The sequence below is a fragment of the Tamandua tetradactyla genome, chromosome 10, assembly GCF_023851605.1.
Source record: "Tamandua tetradactyla isolate mTamTet1 chromosome 10, mTamTet1.pri, whole genome shotgun sequence".
Lineage (NCBI taxonomy): Eukaryota > Metazoa > Chordata > Mammalia > Pilosa > Myrmecophagidae > Tamandua > Tamandua tetradactyla.
This window is the reverse complement of record NC_135336.1, coordinates 57961840-57988041: the sequence shown is the minus strand read 5'-3', so window position 1 is coordinate 57988041 and position 26202 is coordinate 57961840. Positions and strand designations below refer to the sequence as shown.

The 26202-nt window shown below is 35.8% G+C and overlaps 1 long non-coding RNA gene across 2 annotated transcripts in view; it reads right to left on the bottom strand.

The window, feature by feature from the left end:
* Nucleotides 1-26002, bottom strand: part of LOC143648508 (uncharacterized) — a 65031-nt gene extending 39029 nt beyond the window's left edge. Inside the window, exons 1-3 of one of the 2 annotated variants that reach the window (XR_013158584.1) lie at nucleotides 25568-26002; nucleotides 19407-19564; nucleotides 17440-17511 (exon numbers count right to left, since the gene is read on the bottom strand). This is a non-coding gene — a long non-coding RNA (uncharacterized LOC143648508). Of the gene's footprint in view, nucleotides 1-17439; nucleotides 17512-19406; nucleotides 19565-25567 lie in introns of those variants that run through there. The other variant, XR_013158585.1, reaches the window with a different exon arrangement.
* Nucleotides 26003-26202: the final 200 nt, after the last annotated feature.

Genomic DNA, 26202 nt, shown 5'->3' with positions numbered 1-26202 from the left:
ATGTCTGTTTGAGTTTTTGCCCTTAATTCCTTTGAGTAGATTCCCAGCAATGGTATTGCTGGATCGTATGGCAATTCTATATTCAGCTTTTTGAGGAACCGCCAAACTGCTTTCCACAGTGGTTGCACCATTTGACATTCCCACCAACAGTGGATAAGTGTGCCTCTTTCTCCGCATCCTCTCCAGCACTTGTCATTTTCTGTTTTGTTGATAATGGCCATTCTGGTGGGTGTGAGATGATATCTCATTGTGGTTTTGATTTGCATTTCTCTAATGGCCAGGGACATTGAGCATCTCTTCATGTGTCTTTTGGCCATTTGTATTTCCTCCTCTGAGAGGTGTCTATTCAAGTCTTTTTCCCATTTTGTAATTGGGTTGGCTGTCTTTTTGTTGTTGAGTTGAACAATCTCATTATAAATTCTGGATACTAGACCTTTATCTGATATGTCGTTTCCAAATATTGATTCCCATTGTGTAGGCTGTCTTTCTACTTTCTTGATGAAGTTCTTTGATGCACAAAAGTGTTTAATTTTGAGGAGTTCCCATTTATTTATTTCCTTCTTCAGTGCTCTTGCTTTAGGTGTAAGGTCCATAAAACCGCCTCCAATTGTAAGATTCATAAGATATCTCCCTACATTTTCCTCTAACTGTTCTATGGTCTTAGACCTAATGTTTAGATCTTTGATCCATTTTGAGTTAATTTTTGTATAGGATGTGAGATATGGGTCTTCTTTCATTCTTTTGCATATGGATATCCAGTTCTCTAGGCACCATTTATTGAAGAGACTGTTCTGTCCCAGGTGAGTTGGCTTGACTCCCTTATCAAAGATCAAATGACCATAGATGAGAGGGTCTATATCTGAGCACTCTATTCGATTCCATTGGTCGATATATCTATCTTTATGCCAATACCATGCTGTTTTGACCACTGTGGCTTCATAATATGCCTTAAAGTCTGGCAGCACAAGACCTCCAGCTTCGTTTTTTTTCCTCAAGATGTTTTTAGCAATTCGGGGCACCCTGCCCTTCCAGATAAATTTGCTTATTGGTTTTTCTATTTCTGAAAAATAAGTTGTTGGGATTTTGATTGGTATTGCATTGAATCTGTAAATCAATTTAGGTAGGATTGACATCTTAACTATATTTAGTCTTCCAATCCATGAACACGGTATGCCCTTCCATCTGTTTAGGTCTTCTGTGATTTCTTTTAACAGTTTCTTGTAGTTTTCTTTGTATAGGTCTTTTGTCTCTTTAGTTAAATTTATTCCTAGGTATTTTATTCTTTTAGTTGCAATTGTAAATGGGATTCGTTTCTTGATTTCCCCCTCCGCTTGTTCATTGCTAGTGTATAGAAATGCTACAGATTTTTGAATGTTGATCTTGTAACCTGCTACTTTGCTGTACTCATTTATTAGCTCTAGTAGTTTTGTTGTGGATTTTTCCGGGTTTTCGACGTATAGTATCATATCGTCTGCAAACAGTGATAGTTTTACTTCTTCCTTTCCAATTTTGATGCCTTGTATTTCTTTTTCTTGTCTAATTGCTCTGGCTAGAACCTCCAACACAATGTTGAATAATAGTGGTGATAGTGGACATCCTTGTCTTGTTCCTGATCTTAGGGGGAAAGTTTTCAATTTTTCCCCATTGAGGATGATATTAGCTGTGGGTTTTTCATATATTCCCTCTATCATTTTAAGGAAGTTCCCTTGTATTCCTATCCTTTGAAGTGTTTTCAACAGGAAAGGATGTTGAATCTTGTCAAATGCCTTCTCTGCATCAATTGAGATGATCATGTGATTTTTCTGCTTTAATTTGTTGATATGGTGTATTACATTAATTGATTTTCTTATGTTGAACCATCCTTGCATACCTGGGATGAATCCTACTTGGTCATGATGAATAATTCTTTTAATGTGTTGTTGGATACGATTTGCTAGAATTTTATTGAGGATTTTTGCATCAATATTCATTAGAGAGATCGGCCTGTAGTTTTCTTTTCTTGTAATATCTTTGCCTGGTTTTGGTATGAGGGTAATGTTGGCTTCATAGAATGAGTTAGGTAGTTTTCCCTCCACTTCGATTTTTTTGAAGAGTTTGAGGAGAGTTGGTACTAATTCTTTCTGGAATGTTTGATAGAATTCACATGTGAAGCCGTCCGGTCCTGGACTTTTCTTTTTAGGAAGCTTTTGAATGACTGCTTCGATTTCTTTACTTGTGATTGGTTTGTTGAGATCATCTATCTCTTCTTGAGTCAAAGTTGGTTGTTCATGTCTTTCCAGGAACCCGTCCATTTCCTCTAAATTGTTGTATTTATTAGCGTAAAGTTGTTCATAGTATCCTGTTATTACCTCCTTTATTTCTGTGAGGTCAGTAGTTATGTCTCCTCTTCCATTTCTGATCTTATTTATTTGCATCCTCTCTCTTCTTCTTTTTGTCAATCTTGCTAAGGGCCCATCAATCTTATTGATTTTCTCATAGAACCAACTTCTGGCCTTATTGATTTTCTCTATTGTTTTCATGTTTTCAATTTCATTTATTTGTGCTCTAATCTTTGTTATTTCTTTCCTTTTGCTTGCTTTGGGGTTAGCTTGCTGTTCTTTCTCCAGTTCTTCCAAATGGATAGTTAATTCCTGAATTTTTGCCTTTTCTTCTTTTCTGATATAGGCATTTAGAGCAATAAATTTCCCTCTTAGCACTGCCTTTGCTGCGTCCCATAAGTTTTGATATGTTGTGTTTTCATTTTCATTCGCCTCGAGGTATTTGCTAATTTCTCTAGCAATTTCTTCTTTGACCCACTCGTTGTTTAGGAGTGTGTTGTTGAGCCTCCACGTATTTGTGAATTTTCTGGCACTCTGCCTATTATTGATTTCCAACATCATTCCTTTATGGTCCGAGTAAGTGTTGTGTAAGATTTCAATCTTTTTAAATTTGTTAAGACTTGCTTTGTGACCCAGCATATGGTCTATTCACCATATTTATTTTGAGGAACAAGGTGTAGACGTCTTTCTTGGCCACCTACTCTGCTGGAAAAGATATATTCTCAAAGGAACTCACAGCAGCTATGGAGTATGCAAACATATATAAACATGAGCTGATAACAAGAATGGCAGCAGAGGCAGTAAATTGCAAAAAAAGAGAAACTGAACTGAGCAAGTAGATTAAATGTACTCTCTGAAACACATAGCTACTTGAAACAGAAAAGTTTAATGGAGAATGTCTAACAGGGGAAAAAAGCAGGCAGAGTGGCAGAAAATAACTACACTGCATAGCCTTGGTGTGATCCAAAAGAATATTGGATGATTAAAAAATATATAGGCAGGCCTCTATGAAAAAGCAGCAATCATTCAATCAAAACCAAAACCTTGAAAATAAGAAAAAAAGTTCCTTTTAAAAAACTCAATAAATTAAATGAGTAGTGGAAAAAGTAGCACTAATAACTAAGTTAAATTAGGAGGAATTTTCTTAACTTTTCAAGAATTTTTCCACAACCAAAAATGAAATATAAAGAAACAGATATATTAAAGAAAAAAAGTAGGTATGAAGAATTGTGGTGAATTGAATTATGTGCCCCAGTTTAGACAGTTTCTTAATCATAATCTGTATTCCTGTGCATAGGAATCCACTATAAAGAGAACTCCATGAAGATGTTGTTTCACTTAAGGTGTGTCCCAGCTGAATGAAGGTGGGTTTTAGTATGGATTACTGAAGTCCTTTATAAGCAGAAGAAATTCAGACATAATCAGAGAAAACCTTCTGGAGGAATCATAGAAGAAAGGGCAACACATCGCCATGTGATGTTAGGCAGGGATACATGCCCCGGAAACTTAAGGATTCTGGTAAGGAGGAAGCAAGGTTTCTAGCCTCTGACACCATGAAACAATAAATTCCCATTGTTTAAGCCAACCATTGCATGGCATTTGCCACAGCATCCTGGAAAACTAAAGCAAGAACATACATAGGAGACAATCTCAAAACTGTAAGAATTTCCAGATGAAATTAAGGGGGTGGATTTAAGAAACAAAGAATAGAAAAATATTTCCTTCTGTTAAAGAGAGATTTGATTAGAAAGGCTAGACAAATAAGCAGGAATACTAGAAGGAAAAAAAGGTACATATTTGAATATCAAAGATAAAAAGAGTAAATTCAATAATACACCCAAAAGAAAATAAAGTGGCAGCAACAACAGTGGTGATTTTCCTACAAAGGAAAGATAGATAATGTCACTCTTCTTATCTTGAATACTAAAATAAAATAAATAGAATATGTTATCTAAACTTTTTAAAGTTGTCATCTATTGCTGTGTAACAAATTACACAAAATCAGTGACTGTGCTGGTTTGAAAGTATTATGTACCCCCAGAAAAGCCAGGCTTTAATACTGATCTATTTTTTGTGGGAGCAGCCATTTCTTTTAATCCTGATTCAATATTATAGGTTGGAAACTTTGAATTAGATTCTCTGCAGGGAGATGTGACATGCCCAATTGTGGGTGCGATCTTTTGATTAGATAGAAATGTGACTCCACCCATTCCAGGGGGTCTTGATTTGTTTACTGGAATCCTTTAAAAGAGGAAACATTTCGGAGAGAGTCAGAAATGACAGAGCCGGCGGAAAGTCCCAGAGACGACAGAAACTTCAGAGCAGAACTGACACAGATGCAGACATGTGGAAGACACAGATGTTTGGAGATGCTTGGAGCCCAGCAGACATCGCCATGAGATGTTAAGCAAGCTAGAATGTGGAGAGAGCCAAGGGAAGCCAAGAGGTGAAAGCCAGCCCTGCAGAAGTAAAGGGAAGAACCACCACAGGAACGGAGGCTGAAAGCAACAGAACCCAGGAGCAAAGAACCAGCAGATGCTGAGCCATGTGATTACCCAGCTGGCAGAGGGGTTCATGACCCATCGGCCTTTCTTGAGTGAAGGTAACCTCTTGTTGGTGCCTTAATTTGGACACTTTCACTTCCTTAGAACTGTTAACTTGTAATTGATTAAATTCCCCCTTTTAAAAGCCATTCCGGTTCTGAGATACCGCATTCTGGCATCTGGCAAACTAACACAGTGACTTTATATGGTGACAAATATTTATTATCCTCATAATATCCATGGGTCAGAAATTCAGAAGCAGCTTGGCCAGATGGCCCCCACTTGGTTCCGCATGGGAGTGTCATGGTGTTAGTCAGCAGAAGGTTTAGTCAGGGTTGGAGGATGAGCTTCCTGGGTGGCTCACTCACTTCGATGGCAAGTTGGTACTGGCTTAGCAGGAGGTATCTGATCCTACCCTGAAGAAAACTTGGATAGCCTAGCGATATGTACTTGGTTTTGTTCAGGATGAACATCCAAGAGAGCCAGGCAGACGTGTCAATGTCTTTGGGGATCTGGCATCTGATGTCTCCTACAGGTCAATTCCTCACATTCTATCTGCTTTGAGTAAGTCACAAAGTCCAGCCCTCATTCAAGGAGAGAGGAAATTTGAAAGAAGAGGGTCAAAGAGCCTTTAAACCACAGCCCTCATATTTTTATTTGCAATATTCATTTATTCCTTATATCTCAGCTTATGTAATACTGCATTCTTTTTCTGGAAAAAAAATCATTATTAAAAACATTTTAGGCCAAATGAAATGTGAATTAGGATGAAAATCTCAAGGAACAGGAAGATGTAGTATATAAGAAACAGAAGTGAATGGTAAAAAATAAAATAAAATACATACTTGATTATAAGTAAAGGAAGTTTAATACAATTATTTAAAAAAAAGTCTTGCAAAAAGAAGTAGCAAACAGAAAAATAAAATCTAGAAAAAAGTAGATCATTTTGACAAAATCTAGAAAGTGAAGTGGTCTTTGCTTTGGAATAAATAAAGATTGAATAAAGATTTTATTTTTTTGAGTGAGAAGAGGGTCACAGATTTTTTTAAAATTAACCTAGAAACACTGATACAATACATCTTCGTAAAAGTAAAGTTAATTTTAAAGTATAAAGAAATAGTATACAATTCTTTTTAATATGCAGAAGAAGAAAATTTATTCAGCAGAAGACAGGAGGGAAGGGGGAAGAGATAAGAAATATAATCAATTAGAAATAAATAGCAGGAATAAGACAAAAATAAGTGGCCATAAAAGTGTGAGTTTTTTAAAAGTACCTTCTAAGGTACAGACTTTGAGATTGAATACAAATTCTGTGTCAGTTTTTGCTACAAAAGACACTAAAATAAAATGATAGGAGATTTTAGGATAAAGAAATGGGCAATAAAATATGAGGAAAGAATAGCAGAGGCTGAGGTTATTAATATGACAATGTAATATTTACATAGAAAAGCAAACACATGAAAAAATTATTTTATATTGGCAAAAGAGTTCTCCAAGAAGTTAAAAGAAACTTACACATTTATTTCAAATAGTTATGGAACATTTACAAAGTAACTATTGCATTAGAACAACTCAAAATAATTTGTTAAAAATTAGAAATTATAATAGCAACATTCTTTGTTTACTGTAATATAAATCTAGAAATTATTACATAAAAATATGAAGCTACATGGAAACAAATAATATTTTCCTTTTAAGTCTCTCTAATAGATATTTTTAGAAATTATGATTCTTCACAATCCTATTAAAATTTCATTGCATATAGGTTCTCTGCACCTCCCCACTCGACAGACAGATGTATCTTATCATGGAGTACCAGGCGCATCTCTGAGACCCCATGGTGAAGGTTAGAATAGACAGATTTGGCTATATTGGGTGCCTGATCACCAGGACTGCTGCAAACTCCATCAAAGTGCCTTAATGAGCCCTTTATTGACTTCAGCTATATGTTCCAGTATGATTCCACCCATGTCATCAATGGGAATCCCACTACTATCTTCTAGTAACAAAATCCCACCAATACCAAATGGGGTGGTGCTGGTGCTGAATATGTTATACAGTCCACTGGTGTCTTCACAATCATGGAAAAGGCTGGTTCTCACTTGAAGGGTGGTTCCTAAAGAGTCATTATTTCTGCCCCTTCTGCCAATGCCCTCACATTTGTGATAGGTGTGAACCATGAGAAGAATGAAAACTCCCTCAAGATCATCAGCAATGCTTCTTGTACCAACTGCCTAGCTTCCTTGGCCAAGGTCATCCATGACAATCTTGGCATCATGGAGGGACTTATGACTACCGTCCATACCATCACTGCCACCCAGAAGACTGTGGATAGTCCCTCCAGAAAAATATGGCATGACAGGAGGGGACTGCCCAGAACATCATCCTTGTGTCTACTGGCACTGCCAAGCTGGTAGTCAAGGTCATGCCAGATCTGAATGGGATGCTTACTGGAATGGCCTTCCACATCCCCACCCCCATTTTATCAGTCATGGATCTGATCTCATGACTAGAGAAAGCAGCCATGTACAATGACATCAAGAATTGTTCTAGTTTGCTAGCTGCCAGAATGCAATAAGCAGAAACAGAACAGCTTTTAAAAAGAGGCATTTAATAAGTTACAAGTTTACAGTTCTAAGGCCAAGAAGATGTCCCAATTAAAACAAATCTATAGACATGTCCAATCTAAGGCATCCAGGAGAAGATACCTTGATTCAAGAAGGCCAATGAAGTTCGAGTTTCTCTCTCTAGTGGAAAGGCACATGGCAAACACGGTTAGGGTTTCTCTCTCATCTGGAAAGGCATGTGATGAACACAGCATCATCTGCTAGCTTTCCTGGCTTCCTGTTTCATGAAGCTCCCTGGGAGGCATTTTCCTTCTTCATCTCCAAAGCGCTGGCTGATGGACTCTCTGCTTTGTCGTGCTGCAGCATTCTCTGCTCTCTCCAAATCTCTCATTCTCCACTCGCTTCCTCTTTTATAGGACTCCAGAAACTAATCAAGACCCACTCAAACGGGTGGAAACATGTCTCTACCTAATCCAGCTTAACAACTACTCTTGATTAAATCACACCTCCAAGGAGATGACCTAATTACAGTTTCAAACATACAATACTGAATAGGTATTAGAAGAAATGGTTGCCTTTGCAAAATGGGATTAAGATTAAAACATGGCTTTTCTAGGGTATATATATCATTCAAACCAGCACAAGAAGGTAGTGAAGCAGATACCAGAGGGCTCCCTAAAGGGCATCCTGGGCTGCACTGAGGACCAGATTGTCTCCTGAAAATTTAGCAATGACGCCCACTATTCCACTTTTGATGCTGGTGTCTGCATTACCTCAATAACCACTTCATCAAGCTCATTTCCTGTTATGACAATAAATTTGGCTACAGCAACAGGGTGGTGGGTCTTATGGTCTGTATGGCCTCAGAGGAGTAGGAGTCCCTTGACCCCCAGCCCCAGTGACAGCATGAGAGGAAGAGAGAGGCTGTCAGCTGCTGAGGTGTCCTGACCCAAGCTCGATCCTCCACCACTGAGAGTCTCCCATCCTCTACAGTTTCCTTCCCAGACTCCCTGAAGAAGGGTTGAGGAGCCTGCCATGTCATGTATCATCAATAATATACACTCATACAAAAAAATTCATTGGGTATAGATAAACTTGGATCCAGAAAAAAAAAGAAACAAAAGACTTAAACTATTTCACTAATGCATGAAATGATTATAACCAATAAATTTATATCTTTCAACTCAAAAAAGCTTAAATGGGAATTGGGGGAGGGATTTATAAAACAGAAACTGTAAACATAAAGGAACACAAAAATAAAACCAGCAGATTAGTCTTGATTGTTTTAAAATTAGGATAAAATATATAGACTTTAGTAATTTGAGGCAAGAAAAAATGGATAAAATTCCAAATGCACAGTTTTGTGATTGAGAAAATGATATTCCAAATAGCTATAATCATAGCTATAAAGGATGTGAAAAACTAGGTGAGCTTGAATAGACATCTTCCACTCTGCTGTTTTTTATTCAGTCTTGCATCTATACCTCCAACTATTCCTCTTAACCAATTTCCATAGCACACACTGTCTTGTGGTTCAGGTGAGACTGATTCTACTGCCAGCTCCAAGTCTTTGACATATGACCTAAAATAAACCATTTCAATCTACCAGCGCCTCCATCCCAGCCCCCACAATTCTTTCAGGAATTAAGTAGGTGAGCCAATTTAGGGCCATAGGAGTTAGGACAGGATTTTTATTGACATCTTTGAAAAATGGTGTTCTACTCTGCTGAACTTGAATCAAGTGGACATAATTATAGAATTTCTGAGAGTCAACATAAGGGAGTTCATCTTACTGACAGTGAAACCAGTATAAATAATAATATGTTTGCATCCCTGGATCTGCATCTAACATAATCCACAGACTTTATAATTACACAAGCAAAGCATTTCTTTAATTTTTTTCTAGCACAGTTGAAACTGTATTTTAGTTACTTTTAAAACAACTCTAATGATTTTTTAGCCTATATGTAAATTTATTCCAACAAATTTTCTGTATATACAGGAAAAAAAGAATTACTAACATAGATTGAAGAAACCTAAAGAGGTTAAATGATAATAATACTTCCCAATCCCACCCAGAGGAGTTCTTTCTATCCTTTAAGGATGTTTTTATTATGATTTTGCAAGTGTCACATCAACTTAATATTTAAACTCTTATGAGAATTTAAAGTAAACGCACACTGCTTTTATAAGTATGAACCACTATCTTGTATATATCAGTCCTAGCAGAAGTTTTAAAATGTTGACAAAATTGTTTTGTCATTATAGAAACAAATGTACTGATTCAACATGGGTAAGACTGGCTCAAATGATATCACAAGGTCACATCTTGACACTAAGCTGGACCTGATCTCAGACTCTGATTGGCAGTCCCATTGGCTTCAGGCTCAGAGTATGATAGCATCAAACCCAGCAGAAATGTGAGTTCTCATCTGGTAGATCCCATTCAAATACTGGGAATAATTCTCTGACATTGGGTAAATTGGGTCACTTAAATCCATTGTGAGAAAAGTAGAAGGCTGATTTTGTGTTCAAATATAAAACTTATAATTATGACCCTAATGGAAGAAACTTCTAGTTGTTCCCTAATATTCACTTTCAGTTTCTTTCTTAGTAACGAAACCCTGATTTTTACTGAAATAAACATTACATTTTCCAGTATCTCTAACAGCTAGGTAAATACAGTTGACTTTGTTTTGGCCAGTGGGGTGTAGGGAAATCTCCTAAGTATGCTTAAAAGGAATGAGCATCCATCTTTATCCTTGTCTCTTTCCCTTAGGTTGAAATGCACAAATGATGGTTGAGTGCAAGCATTCGCTTTTGACCATGAAGTATCTCTGTGCATGGAGGATTAAAGAATAATACAGTCAAAGGGATCTGACAACCCTATATTTATGAAATGTTCATATTAGACTTAGACAATGGACTATATGGAGATATGAACGTCTATCCTTCTTAAGTCACTGTAATTTTGAGTTTTCTACCACTCAAGAATGAGCCTCATTTTCACTGATACAATTTATGTTGTATAAGCTCCAGGTCCTGATTTCTGGGTAGCTATTAACATTCAGTAACACTATAAGTCAAATTTTACTCACACTTTTTTTTTTTAATATTTGGTTTTATTTCTTCCCTCCATTTTACTGTATATTTCTTTAAGCATTCTATTGTCTTTACATTAATGTTTTCATTATGGTGCAGTTGAATATTTTTAAAAATTTTAATGTTCAATAGTTTGCTAGATTATTTCGGTATTACTATATGTCTGCACTTATTCATACATGTAATTTAGGAAGCTTCAACTTGATTACCAAACTCCACATACATTTTCTGTCTAGTATTTATTATTAACATCATTGTAATTATTAAATTAGTACCAAGTTTCCAGTCTGTATGTGAGGTTTTACTGATTCTGCAGAGATTTAGATAGATGCAATCTTTCCAGCTTTAGTACTTTGACAATATCATAGTCAACTATTAAAATACGTATGTAATAAAGATGCGTGTTAGTGACTGGGCGTGGGAGTGTATAAATAAAATTTAAGAAACAAAACAGAAATTTGAATTCATTTGAAGGGGAGAGTAAATTCATGTATTGATGTGATGAGACCAAAGAGAAATAACTTTTTACACTTAGCAAAGAGTTCAGGAATGATCATACATAAAGCTATTCTTTCTGTAAGCTGGTGTTAAATACGTTTAGAGAAATACAGTTGTTGGGAAAATGAGGATGTTGAATACTGGAGAGTTGAATGAAATAACAGAGATGAGTTAACTGAGTATGTGGAAAAGGAATTGGGGTCAAAGTGTTTCAGAAAGACAGTGCTGGCAGCGGTATGAAAGAGCCCTGGCAAGGGAATGAGGGGCTTAGGAGGAAGAGAATCATGTTGAAGCAGAGAACTGCGTAAGAAGGAGGCTGCAGCAGCCCATAGATAACTGGATGTTAGAAGTAGAGTTTATATTGGAAAGAGATTAGGAGCTATTTAACAGGGAAATTTAATAACAGTCTAGGTCTGCATTCATAGCTATTGCAGGGTTAAAAATTCCATCAACATGATTTACTGAGGTGGAACAGGTCACTGTGATGTGGAATTTAAGAAGAAAAGGAGTGGTATAGGAAGAAGTTTTGTCTTTTTCAAGTTGGTAAGGAGACAGCCACAAAAAGCCTTAACTAAATCAATAGGAGAAGTACAGAGGTGGATAAACATCAATTGATAACATTCATGATATTTAAATGTTCTTAGAACTGCAGTAAATAAGCCAGGTCAAATGCCATGGCATTTGTGATCTTTGAAGATGGAAGAAAAGATGTATTATGATTAAATGATTTCAAATGACTGAGTGATCTCCCAAGTTATTTTGAGTGACAGCAAAAATATTACTATTGGATGGGGTTGTGGCTTGTAAACTTTTATTTTTCTCTTGGAAATAGGTCCCAATTTTAACTTGTATTACGTTAGGGAAAAATACAATTCCCTTGTACACTGTAAAAATGATGACTGAAGTTTTCAGACTACATATTTGTGGGGAGGGGTGAATTCATATGAAAATTAACTCAATTGGATTGAGTCACATGGATAACAGCATTCTCACCAACTCATGACAAGGATGTATGTGTGCATTTTGCTAGGATACAAGGCACAAAGAACAATCTCTACCAAGTGGTTTGGGTTATTAAGCTGGAAAACATGGTCTAGCACTGTCAAGGAGGGAAAAGCCAATGTTCATGTATAAAAATATTATTTTGTTACACATCTGAATTCGTTAGGTTCCCTGGTATGCTGAGGTATTAGAGATATGTGCATTCTTTCCAGGTGGTATAGTTTTATTTCAATTCTGGTGTGGCCCAGGTGTTTCTCTTGTATGCCTGTGCACACACATAAGGGGCCAATGAACATAGGCATATATGGCGATGGAAGTAATCTTTGAATTATTCCTTCAAATTATTTTTTCAAACATTTTATGTTAAGAGGAATGTAAAATATGATTTCTAAAATACTTTTGCATTTTTATACTCATGGATATTTTATGGCAAATTTCATAAATTTATATTAGATTTAATTACACATATATATAATTAGAACTGTTAAGTAGTTGAAAAGTTTTTGGAACCTCTTTTAAAAAAATTAAGCAAATGAAAAGTAAGAAGCATGGCTCCTTTTTATAAGTAAGTCAGATTTATGAAGGCCCAAGTGTTCATTGCAACTATGCCACCCAGACTTTCAGAAATTAAGTTCAGTCTTTTTCTTCTCTGCCTTAAAGGAGAAGTCCTGTGACTATTGAATCTAGATTGACTGGAGAAGAGAATAAAATAATGGATTTATTGAAGAAGACTATATTATATTATTAAAAATGAAGCAGCACTTCTTTTGTGCCATAGAATAGAAGCAATTTTATGTACATTGTTTCATTTGAATTCTCATGAAAACCAGTCATATTTGTGTCCTTTTTGTAACTAGAATAAATGCCTAGTTATGGTGTGCATATTGATTTGGCCTCATTCCTGGTTTCCTTCCAGGTATCAGTTTGCATATTCTTCCTTCTTTTCTCCCTCTAAATTGTGTTATCTTCTGTAATTATGTATTCTGTAAAGTTTCCTTAATAGTCTCCTGAATAAGGTGAGGTCCAACTAAATAAATAAAAATAGAAAATAAAAACAATCGTGTCATTTTACAATAAAAAGCAAACAACTGAGGCTTAAGGTGAGTATGTATACTTGCCTAATATCATTCAACCAGTTTTATTCATCAATTTCTCAGCAGTTCTTTATTTCCAGTGGTTTGTTATTCTATGCAAAAATTAATTCATTCTTTAAATCTAGTTTAGAGGGTGAAAATAGCTGCAGAAAAACTTATAATAATAATGTTACTGAGCTTTAAGAAGCCAAGGCCTCATGGGATCTTACTACTACAGAGTTCTCTGGGATCCAGGAGATGAAGGAAAAGCCAATCCAAACAAATCCCTTTAAGTTGACTTTTCCTGCTTAGCAGTGAAAATTCTCTGCAGTCTCCTCAATCACTCATGCTCTTCTCCTCCATTTTCTTCCTAATGCCTGCTCTGAAAAGGTGGTACCATCATTAACACATCTTTTTGTTAAGGCTTATAAACAACTGGAATTAAAATTAGTTTATTTAAATAATCTTAAGTACCATTAGACTCTTACATTTTTAGGCAAAACCTTTTTCTGGTGTCTCTAAATTAGCTTTTTTTGCAATTGCCTTTTGTTGTTTGACAACAAAAATATTTTCACCACCACCCCTCCCTGGAGCTTGTAGAGCCCCAGCCCCATACACCAAAGAGGATGATATGTTATATAAATGCAGTTGTAAGAAACAGAAAGCCGATGAAAATGAAAGTAAATTTAGCACTTGAAAGCAGATATGACCCAATTCTAATATGAATGCAAAATATAATTTATTGCTTGTTGACTGACAAGCTGCAAGTACAGCACAACCAATGCACAAAAGCCAGGTCAAGGGCACACAATATATTTAAAGGTGGAAGATACCAGAGTCTGGGAATTCTATCAGCCTGAAGGCTAGGAAAACGGAGGCAGTACTTTTAACCAGGGATCCCCCAAGCCAGGTCTGACATGGGGTTGGGCTGTTTCCAAACCACCAGCTGCAGGCGCTGGTCTGGCTGCCATGCACCCGTGTCAATGGCACAGCACAGGCACTGGAGCCAGCTATCAGAGTGACCAGCAGCCAATCTGCCTCAACTGAGGCTCGCTGAAGTCTCGTCTGTACTGGGTTTTAATAAGAAGTGACCGTCTGGTTGGCATCAAGCCAGTCCACATCATTTCTTCACACAAATGTCTGGCTTTCACTTATTATAAAAACAAGTTGTTCTCAACTTGCTTACATTCTATTTGTAGACAATATGTTTACAATGATTTGTTGTCTTTCTCTCAATTTGTTATAATGGATTAACAATCATTAATAGCATTTCAATACACAATATCATAGTAACAAAAATTCCAAAAGACTGACTTTATTTCTAGAATTAAAGAGAGTCAACAGTCATTGCTATTCATTAGTAGAAGGCTACCATTCTTTAAACTACAAATAAATAGTAATAATAATAAAAATAGTCATAGTAAAAATAGCAGAAGTTTGAGTTTCTAACATTCTTGGATGCCTTGTGTCAGGAATTGTTTTACATGTCTTGTCTCATTTAATTATTAAAAACCCTATAATTAGAACGGCTATAGTCCCCAATTTTCAAAAACAGCTGATATAAACATAGGAAACATAAGAATTATTTTTTAATCATTTTTCTTTAGAGAAATTGGTGCTTCTGTTTTTAATCTATGTATCTATCTATCTATCCATCATTCAAAATGGAGCATCCTTGAGGAAAAATAATATTTTCTTGCTCTGTTTCTATAGTTTTAGTTAAAAATGTAGCTCTTTTTGAAACTTTCTAAAGAAATTGACAAATCAAATGTCATGAATCTTTAAACAATTGCACTGTGTTCAAATATTCACGGGATGGCAGAGGAAGTTCTGAGAAACCAAGAAACAAGAACTCAAGCCATATTGGAGATTTCAGCTTCTGAATGATTTGATATTTATGAAAGGCAGAAGCTCATCCCCTGTCATTTAAGAATGTCCAGAGGAGCTCACAGAGTACTTGAAGGACCTTGGAGTTAAAATGAGACCCAAGGGAAGAAGGCAAAAGGATGCTGAAGAAAGGTACGTTTAAGATTAAGGTGAGTTACAAAAAACAGCCAGTGACCAGGTGTTCTAGTTTGCTAGCTGCCAGAATGCAATATACCAGAAATGGAATGGCTTTTTAAAAGGGGAATTTAATAAGTTGCAAGTTTACAGTTCTAAGCCTGTGAAATTGTCCAAATTTAAAAAAGTCTATAGAAATGTCTAATGCAAGGCATCTAGGGAAAGATACCTTGTTCAAGAAGGCCAATGACATTCAGGGTTTCTCTCTTGGCTGGAAGAGCACATGGCGAGGTCTGCTAACTTCCTCTTCTGGCTCTTATTTCATGAAGCTCCCCCAGGGGCTTTTTCTATCTTCATTTCCAAAGGTCTCTGGCTGTGTGATTTCTCCTTGTGGCTCTTGTCATTCTGTTGTTATTCTCTGCTTTCTCAGAATCTCCAGCTTTCTCCAAAATATTTCCTCTTTTATAGGATTCCAGCAAATTAGTCAAGACCCACCTGAATGGGTGGAGTCATGTCTCCATCTATCAAGTTTAATACCCACCATTGATTGAGTCACTTCTCCATGGCGATAACCCAATCAAGTTTCCAACCTATAGTATTGAATCAGGATTAGTAGAAACGGTTGCGTCCGCAAGATTGATTAGGATTAAAACATGGCTTTTCTAGGGTACAAAAAAACCAGCACACCAGGTATAGGTTATTGAGAAAAATGAGCAGTAACACTAATAAATTCTATCCAAATATATATATAATTCTTCCCTAAAATTATAGGAAATTTTGGCTTCAAAGAGGAACAGTTATTTATGGAAAGAAGAGCAAAAATACAGAAATTAAGATTAGTTCAGGATTTCTGAAGCATTTTATCCATGTTGGACTATTTCAAATCCTTACATGAATGATACCAAAAATAACTTAGGAGACATAAATAAGTGTTTTGGTTCACTAGAGCTGCTGGAACGCAATATGCCAGAAATGGATTTGTTGTTATGAAAGGGATTTATTAAGTTACAAGTTATACCTTTTCTGTTGCTCAGATGTGTCCTCTCTCCCTCTCAGCCAATACAGTAAGTGAACTTATTGCCCTCACCCCTCTATGTGGGACATGACTTCCAGGGGTGTAAAACTCCCTGGCAATATGGGACAGAAATTCTAAGATAAGCTGGGACTTGGCATCAAGGAATTGAGAAAACCTTCTCAACCAAAAGCGGGGAGAGAGAAATGAGACAAAATAAAGTGTCAGTGGCTGAGGGATTTCAAACAGAGTCAAGAGGTTATCCTGGAGGTTATTTTTACACATTATATAGATATCCCCTTTTTAGTTTATGGTGTATTAGAGTGGCTAGAGGGAAGTACCTGAAGCTGTAGACCTGTGTTCCAATAGTCATGTTTCTTGAAGATGATTGTATAATGATATAGCTTTTGCAATGTGACTGTGTGATTGTGAAAACCTTGTGTCTGATGCTCCTTCTGTCTACAATATGGAGAGATGAGTAAAAAATATGGATAAGAAATAAACAAGTAATAGGGGGAAACAAGGTTAAAATAAATTGAGTAGATAGAAATGCTAGTGGTCAATGAGAGGAAAGGGTAAGGGATATGGCATGTATGAATTTTTTCTTTTTCTTTTCTTTTGTTGGAGAGATGCAAATGTTCAAAAAAATGATCATGGTGATGAATACACAACTATGTGATGATATTATGAGCAATTGATTGTAACCATGTCAAGAATGTTTGCATATCAAGAATGTTTGTATGTTTGTTGTTTACAATAAAAATATATATATTTTTAAGTTGCAAGTTATAATTCTAAGGCAGTGAAAATGTCCAAATTAAGGCAACAACAAAAGGATGCCTTCACTCAAGAAAGGCTGATTGAGTCTGGGGTTTCCCTGTCACATAGGAAGGCATATGGTGACATCTGCTGTCCTTCTCTCTGGGCTTCTGGTTTCAAATGGTTCTCTCAGCATCTTCAAACATCTCTGTCTGTTTTCATCTCTCTGTTCTCTGTGTTGGCTCTGAGCTCTTTGTATGTTTTCTGCCTTTTATTCTCTTCACACAGCTTCCAGTAAAAGGATTAAGATCCACCTTGAATGGGTGAGGTCATATCTCCTTGGAAACAACCTAATCAAGAGGTCCCACCCACAACTGGGTGGGCCACATCTCTTTGGAAACAACTTAATAAAAAATTCCCATCCAAGAGTAGTTCTGCCCTATAAAATTGGATTAGAAGAACATGGCTTTTCTGTGGTACATAACAGCTTCAAACCAGCACAATAAGGATAAGAAATTATTTTATATCTCAAGTTCCAATAGCCAATAAACAATAAAAATTATATTTACCTTATCCATATTAGTTAAGGAAATGATTCTCAAAATGTGGTCTTTGGATCTTCAGCATCAGCATCACCTAGGAATTAGTTTGAAATTCAGATTCTTGAACACTACACCAGACAGCCTCAGTGAGAAACTCTGGTGTCCTTTTGCAGCCCTCAGGTGATTTTTTTGGGGGGTGGGGATGCACAGGGCAGGAACCTCAGATGATTTTTATATATATTTAAGCTTAGGAACCACTATGTTAAGGTAACACTGTGCTATAACAGACAAAGCCCCTGATCTCAGTGATTTATGACTCTGAGAATTAATTTCTGCTCAAGGCTGGTCGATGCTCAGGTAAGGAACTCAAAACAGGTGCTTCTTTTTGAGAGCCTGTCCTCCTAGGTGGCAATCTCCTATCAGGTATTTCTATCACCTTAAGCATGGCTCCACATATCTTGAGAGACCTCTCCAATGCAGTTGCCTAGCATGAGAAAATGACATCACTTTAGCCAGCATTCCTTTGGCCACATCTACTGCAAAAAAGGCTGGGAAATATAATCTAGCTTTGTGCCTGGGAAGATGAGGAAGCCAATGTAATAAGCCAGCTGACTCTGCCACACATATGCTTATCAAATATTTAAAAAAACTGTTTAAAAATGCTTCTCAATACTCCTGTTTCTCTGTTGAACTATAGTTTTTCTATTCTCTTTGCTCCATTTATTTGCAACATACATTAAGAGCCCATTTACAATTTCAACACTCTACGTGGTCTTGGATATTAGTACGTTTTAGTAAACCAGCTGCCAAAACAAATACCAAACAATGGATTGGCTTAAACAATGGGAATTAATTGGCTCACAGATTTGAGCCTAGGAGAAGTCCAACTGAGGCACCAGCAAGGCAATTGTTTCTCCCCAAAGACTGACTTTTGGGGGCTGGCTGCCAATGACCATTGGTCGTTGGCTTTTATTCACATGGCAACATGCATGGTGGTGCTTCTGCTTTCTCTTCTGGGCTCTACCTTCTTCTCCACATGTTTTTCTCTCTATCTCTGAATTCCATTCTGCTAATAAAGGACTTCAGTAATTTTGATTAAAACCCAAATTGATACAGTTGGCCACATGTCAACTAAAAATATCTTCAAAAGTCATAGTTGCAGTGTGTTCACATCTGCAGAAATGGACTAAGATTAAGAACATATTTTGGGGGGATGTATAACTTCAAACCACTACATAGCATATTCCTTAATAGTTTCACAATTAAAGACTAAGGACATCTTTTTTTTCCCTTTTACCTTTAACATAATCTCTCCTTTTAGGCCACAAAATGGCTACATGTGTTAAAATTAGCTTAATCAGAGGAAATTTTTATTTCTGTAGAAATAAAAAAAAATTGTTTTTATTATTTTGTTTATGCCAAGAATATAAAACTGGGCCACACACCCTCCTAAAAGCTGGAAGAGATACAAAAATATTTTGATAAACATCTGTGGTGGTTGGAGGCTTTATGGACACCAGAAATGAGATGCTTAAGATAATCCATTCCTGTGGTTATAGACCTATCGTGGATAGGATCTTTTGATAAGGTTATTTCAATTGAGATGTGACTCATTCCATTCTCGGTACGTCTTAGTTGTCTGACTGGAGTCTTTTATAAGAGGATAAAATGTATGCTAAAGCTAAGGTATGAAATTTTGAGAAGCACCCCAAGACAGACAGCCAGTAGACACTACCATGTGCTTTTCCATGTGACAGAGGTACCCAAGCTCACAGATAGCCAGCCTTCAGAGTCCTGGTATCATCCTGTTGATGCCTTGATTTGGACATTTTTCATGGCCTTGGAACTGTAAAATTATAGGTTAATAAATCCCCAATGTAAAAATACAGCCCATTTCTAGTACATTACATTTCATCAGCTTTAGCAAATCAAAACAACATCAATCTCATTACAAATGTTAAAAAGAAACATCGTCTTTAGACAACTTACCAATTGCCTAGTTTAGATGCCTATCATGACTCTTCAAAGTGCTCTTTCTCTTTTTCCTCCATTTTTGGATTTAAAAATTATTTAAGGGTGGTGCAATGGTGACTCAGTGGCAAAATTGTTGCCTGCCATGCCAGACACCTGGATTCTATTTCTGGAGGCTGCCCATGCAAAAAAAAAAAAGAATTAAAAACATGATATTCAACTTGGTCTTTGGAGAGATGCAACTGAACTGGTTGATAATTTAATAATATTGTTTGACTTCTTTGCCACATTTATTTATTTACTTATTAGAAAGGACTACTTATACAATGGAATAACTGATTAAAAGAAGGTATTGAATCTTCTTGGGAATGTATGTGTACACGTGTGCATGTGTGCACATATTTTATATACTTTGTATTTAAGCATAAATACAAATATAAATATATATTTCTCTGAATTAGACATTGGGCTAAACTGAACACCACATGCAAGATTTGTAAAGCATTATGATTTTGTGGTTCTATTATAAAACCATTACATTGCCCATTTCAATGTCTGCCTTGAAACCTGAAAATAACACCAAGTATGAACCAGAATAATGTCTGAGGTCTCTGGAATTCTTTTGGTGAATTACACCTGGCCTCTGTCCCTCTTGAATTATTATGTGCATTTTAAAACTTGTCTCTAAAATGGCCATTTAATTCTTAAATTAAAATATACAGTTTTAAAGAATTTTTTGACATAAATATTGTGCCTTGTTCTGACAACTTAGAAAATTTACTCTAAAACATAGGGAGTCTTGGAAAGGGATTTTTTTTGTATAATACAAATGTTAGTCCATGAGCGGTAGTTCAAAAACTGTTTCAATACAAAGAGGAGGAAGGTATTTCTTTAACTACTGGACTATTATCAGTATCAGTAAATACTTATTGAATATTTGTAAAAATTATCATTGTAATGTTGGCCTTAAGTAGTTTGTTTTAAAAATGGATTTGCTGCTCAAGGGCAAACATATATAACATAAATTAATATAAAGAAAAAGTAAGTAATAGATGCTTGCTTTATTCAGGGTAGATCCTTTTAAGAGTTAATTTTTGGCCAAGTAGTACACTGTGTATGTGACATCTACCATTATTTTACACATTTTCTTTTAGAGCTAGCTCTCCAGACGTAGTTTATTACTACTTGAGGATTTTCCTTCCAATTTAAGTAAGGTGCCACCTGTTGATCATTCACTATCTGCTTAGAATTTTGAACTATTATGACCATATTTTTCCTATATGTGATCAATTTTAATGAACAATTCAAATCAAATTTGTATTTTAAGGCAACTCATTGATTTCCTTTATGCTTTCCATTTTATTTTTCTTCATGTAGTTACTTTTCTGTGCAAAGCAAATCATACCTTACCTTTATAATCTTGACTTACTCTAAAAAGGACAACTTTCATGTGTTCTACACTTAGGTTATTTTCCCCAGTAGATGCCCACTTCATTAAAACTTCAAAGCATAGTATAATTAGACTTGGCTCCAAAGGAAACCTGGATCATCAATTTGTATAACTTGTGAATGTAACGTTGTAGTTTTCCACTACCACTTTGTTTAATGCTGAATAGATACTAACAACTCCCACAGTTTGTATTTTTTTCTGTTGTTATTCTGCTCACCATGTAGGCATGACTACACATAAGAAGAAAGATTAAAAGACAGCATACAGAAATTCTTGTACTTCACATGTCTTGTGTTAATTACTTTTACAGTGTTCTTGTAAAATAATACCTCTCCCTCTTTTGACCATTTCACAGGTGAGGACATTGAAGAACAGATAAAAGTAGCATGTCCAAGGATAGCACAGTGATTGGCTAGAGGAAATAAAGACTCCAAATTCAACGGGAAACAAAGACTCCAAATTCAATAGGAAGTGAAATAAAGACTCCGAATTCCCAAGTCAGAAGCCATTTTACGTAGAGCATGTGGCTTCCTTAGTAAAATTATATCACACCTTTATCCTTCCCGTATTTTTAAATTATTGAGAATTATTGTAAATTTCATACCCTAAAAATGCTCCAAATTTTTTGTTTCTGAACAAAATAATTTCAAATAAAGGGGAAAATGAGAACAGCATTCCACTCTTTGACAAATAGAAGTTTCTCAGAAAAGGCAGTTTATTTCATATTAAATATGATGTCCAGAAGAGAATTAGAGAAGGACTTTAAGCTGAATGCATTAGTGGACAATGTTGATTCTAATTCCCCCATATTCCTGCAATATTGTTTGGACTAGTTGAAAACTGTTGGCCATTTGAAGCAAAATCTTTAATTGCTCCTCAGAGTCTGTGATACTGAGGAGTACTCAAATCCATTTGCGAGCTTTTGTTCAAAACTTGCATTAAACTTGTTAATATTTCAGCCACAGGCAATAGATCTATTTTTGGACACTTAAGGATTCATTTTACCTTTATTAAGCAATAAACAGCGCACATTTGAAACTTTCATAATGCTTTGCACTTTGTTGATGAGTCAAAATTAATTTTACATGGGAGAAATGAAAACCACCTTATTTTTCTGCTAGTTTCTCCAAAACTCTAAATCTGGAGAGGATATATGAAAATTAAATACAGGATTTTAGAAGTTTAAAATATCTAGGGGTACAAAGTAGACAATAAATGTGTTCATCAAAAATACATTCAGGGTGCCATTATACTCAATACATTTACAGGAGATTCAGTTATTTATATTCAATGCAAATTTGGAACATCCAACAACATGATAGAGAAGTGGAGATGTTAGATATTGCAGGGACTTAAAAGGTAATCATTTTGTGATTATCGTATCATAATGTTAGGCATGACACTGGAAGTCATGTAGTTCTTGAGACCAATACAGCAATCTTTGCTTTCGATTTTACGTTAGGTTTTTTGAAGGAAAAATTACTCATACTAAAAAAAAATCAGGGGAGACAAAGTTTCATTGCTACAAATCATTTACCTCAGTATTTTGGTCTAATGAAAAAAATTAACCAGAAAAAGATCTATTAATTTCAAAGTAGGTAAGCTTATCTGACCTTCTATATTTGATAGTCACCTTGGAAGCATACACAGTACCTTCACTGTTTTCTGAGGGCATGATTTACATTGTAATTCAGTGACAACAATTTTTACTTCAAAAAATTCCTTTTTTAGATAATCAAGTCCAATTAATTTAGTCTTTCATTAGTATTATTTACATTAATTTTTACTTATTTTACTCTTTCTGCCAAACCTAGAAACAGAAGCTTGGACACAAAATCTTTCAAAAGAAAATTTACTTTATAAGCCGTTGGTCGGGGGAGAGGCAGAGTTGGGACCTCAGAAAAAGTGTGGACTCTTTGCTACTTTGGAAACTGACATTCTCTAGTTCCTAGTATGAAGTGGATAGCAGGTAGTAGCTGATTTTTAAGCACACTTATAAAATGACACATATTTCTATCAGTTAGATATATGCATTAGAAATTTGTGTATTTGTACACACTTGCATTCCTATTTGTTTGAAGTGTTTTGACTTTCTAAACATTAATTACATCCATATTAAAATATAAATAGAAAAAAAATAATTTCAAAGCCAGATATAAATAGAAAAGTTCCATTTTCTTCTCTCCACCTGCAAGGTAACTGATAATTGTAAAGACTCTAGGGTTTTATAATTGTCTTAGGAGATAGGATTTTCACATATGAATCTTTTTGATAAATTGTTTCAAGCCCTTGTTGTATCTTTCTCCTTGTCTATTTGCAAAATGGGCCAAGTAAGATATTTCATTGCTCTTTCACCCCATATGTTATGAGGTAGGTGACTCAATGACTCACTAGTAGATCAATAATTGTTGGAGTAACAAATGTGAATTCAACCAGGGCTTATGAAAAAACATGGAATCATAGCCCAGTTACTTGAAATGATAATTTAGTACTTGAAGAAACTTATTTTTCTACATGAAGCAGTTTTCTCTCTCTGGAGATAAAACACTCTCTACCATTTCAGAATTTATAAAATCTTAAGATCCATATTAAGGAACATAAAACAGAGAAGCATGCCAGGAAAGTTGGCAGGAAACTACAAACCTATAATGATACACAAGGTAAAAGGAAAGTTTAGTCACATCCATGTGGTTTTAAATATGTATGTACTATTCACTAACTGTGCCTTTATTAAGGAAGTATTTACCCCTTTTAATAACATAACAGAAACAACTCATCAATCTGAGCTAAAAGTGGAATGCTTGTGAGCATGTATTGGGTAGTGAGTGCAGTAAGAAAGGGTCAGCTGCCAAACAATTGGCTTTTTTTGGTGGTGTCTAACTTTCATATTACAGAATTCAAAACTACTTGTGGCAGGATATGAGATTTCAGGAAGAGAGGCAGGGCAATTTACCAAGATTTTTTTTTTTTAATATTTTATGAAGTCAAGGAATTTCTCCAACCTTTTAGTGTTATAATTTTGTGGACATTAGGTTATACTGACAGCTCTAAATAAATTAACTTCTAAAATAAAAACAAATTTTATGACATTAGAGTAGCTTTCCTTGTTGCTAACGCAATAAGATTCACTGACACAAATCTGTGTGTAACATATGGTCTCAGCCTTAGGCCAGGGTGTTCCATTTGAATTATTCCAGGCTTTGCTTTACAGTGCTGTGCTTCAAAACATGAATCCAATTACCAACTGTAGTCAGGCAATTGAAAGGCTGCAGGAGAAATACTCTAATAGATGGGGAGGGGGGTAAAGGGCTATGATTTGTGTGGTAATCAGCAAGAGAAGGTCAATGTAATAGAATAGACTGATTTTCAAGACAGAGCTAATGTAGGGTGCCCTCCACTCCATTGAGGGATGCCGTCAATAGATTTGTTGTTTTCATTACCAAGAATGTCACTTACTGACAAGATGAATAAGGAAAGTGTAAGGAGGCCGGTTGATGAATCAGGTGATTAAAACTTAGATTGTGGTGAGCAATTAGAAAACCCAGGACCTGTTGGAGGACTAGGGGGTTAAAAGAAAGGTGCTGTCTGAAGAGAGTACTTTTGTAATCTTGTAGATTTATATTAGAACTCTAGGATCCATAATAGTAAGACTGAATGGATAGCAGTCCCCCTAGATGGGATACTTTCTTTTCTATGCTCTAAATGATTGAATTTCTTCTCCATAGAGAAAATAGAAATACAAACTAAAGCCTACTGATTGCATCACCTACATGACTTTCCAACAATCGAATTCCTAAAGCTGGTACGAAGATAGAGCTGTGCAAGCTCTACCAATAAAAGAATACATTCAGTTTCTGAGGTTTCTCTTTTTCTTTAAGTGTTCTGTGTAGAGTCAGTAACAGACCCAGATGATGCTTCTTATGCATTAAATTAAAACAAAACAGTGGTACTATGACTCTGATGACCCCAAATGCGTTTATCAGAAATATCAAATATCTCTTTATAAGGATAATCATAATCTAAGGAGTGATTTTTCCAAGGCTCACTGTATCCAATCTCCTGTCCCCACTCTTTAGCACTGACCCATTAAATTACAATGCAAAATGGCTTATTTTTAGCTTTACTAAAGGTTCTACTTCCTCTATTCCTCAATCAACATATACTGAATTTTGTTGCAGGTGCCAGGCTACTAGCAGTTCACCTTCAATTACTACATTTAAATTGCTGAAGGTCATAGTGAAAACGTAAAACCTTACAATTAACTCAATACTGCAGTTTTAAAAACCTAATCATTGAAGGATAACACGAGAGAAAATCAAAATCTCTCCTGTGCGCATATTTTGTAGCTTTTTTATGTCATAGGAGTATTCAGATTCAAAAGGTATAAGTTACTTTCTAAACAATGTCACAGAGTCTGGCTCTCTTTCCCCATTTTGCAAGCACTCACCTATCCTTGCATTCAGCCAAAATTCAAAGGCATACAGTGTATTATTGAGAATGCAAAAGGAATTTGTGATGCAGCAAGTACTAAGGGTCATTTATTGAGAAGATTCAAAGCTAATAGGACAAATGTGCCTGTGCAAGCTCTTCAAAATTTCAACTATATATCAAAAGCTTTTGAACTAATAAAGAAATGTGTTAATAGAGCCGTCAGTAGCTTTTTGGCACATCCTAAATGAATGGCATCTTTGACAGTAGCCCTTACAATGTGGAGCAGCCATCTGCTTACCATATTCGATTGCTGTTCTTTCTGTAAGAGCTCTCCTGCTTCCAGCATTTATGGGCGATTAGATGTTGCCCAAGGAGGCTGATGCTATACTTTCACTGGGCAATTAGAAGAGGAGACAGTTCCTGAGAGCCTCAAGAGGCAAAGATATGCCTTGTTAGCAGCTATGTCCCAGTCAAGCTTTAGAGGTCAACAGCTCACATAAATGGGTCCCGAGGAAAAAGAAAAAGATTTTTCAGGTGATGTCAGAGGAAGAAAATAAAAGTTGGATTCTCGCACAGTCTATTCTACAATATTCTCTACAAATTAAGGAAATTAGACTCCACGTTTTTCTGGTGCATAAATTTCCTGCTTAGAAAAAGAAAAGTTATTCTTTTAATTGCTTTTGTCACATGCCTTCCTCAGCGATTTATTTTCTCTGCAGTCACACCTGTTTTTAATGGTTATTTGGCTTTGCGCAGATTTTTATTTTTTAAATATTGGGCTGTTGCCGATGCTTCTTCTGTTGCTGTAAAGGGCTTGTTCTGAATTCTCTGACTTCCTCAAACAATTTTATTTCCCATTTAAAATATATTCCTATTAAATATATCCATTTTGAATGAATATTCATTGGACTTTTAAGTTCAAGGGGATTTTAA